At 56.6% G+C, this 357-nt stretch overlaps 1 protein-coding gene across 1 annotated transcript in view; it reads right to left on the bottom strand.

Moving 5' to 3' along the window:
* The window catches only part of SLC45A4 (solute carrier family 45 member 4), a 27,393-nt gene that overhangs the window by 8,900 nt on the left and 18,136 nt on the right, over positions 1–357 (bottom strand). The gene's annotated exons all lie outside the window — the stretch shown is intronic.

The following is a 357-nucleotide window of genomic DNA, read 5'->3' as shown; positions in this document are numbered from 1 at the left end:
CACACACAGGCCAGTTACACACATGCAGAGATGGGCCAGTTACACACCCACAGACCCAGAGACCCAGGCCAGTTACACACCCACAGACAGAGACGGGCCAGTTACACAGAGAGACAGGCCAGTTACATACATGCAGAGATGGACCAGTTACACACTTACACACCCAGAGGCCCAGACACCTGGGCCAGTTACACACTCACACACATAGGCCAGTTACACACATGCAGAGACGGGCCAGTTACGCACCCACAGACCCAGAGACCCACGCCAGTTACACACCCACAGACAGAGACGGGCCAGTTACACACCCACGCACCCACCCACAGGCCAGTTACACACATGCAGAGATGGGCCAGT

The sequence above is a fragment of the Orycteropus afer genome, unplaced genomic scaffold (genome assembly GCF_000298275.1).
Source record: "Orycteropus afer afer isolate SDZICR_OR568_19922 unplaced genomic scaffold, OryAfe1.0 scaffold00069, whole genome shotgun sequence".
NCBI lineage: Eukaryota > Metazoa > Chordata > Mammalia > Tubulidentata > Orycteropodidae > Orycteropus > Orycteropus afer.
This window is presented reverse-complemented; position numbering and strand designations above follow the sequence as displayed.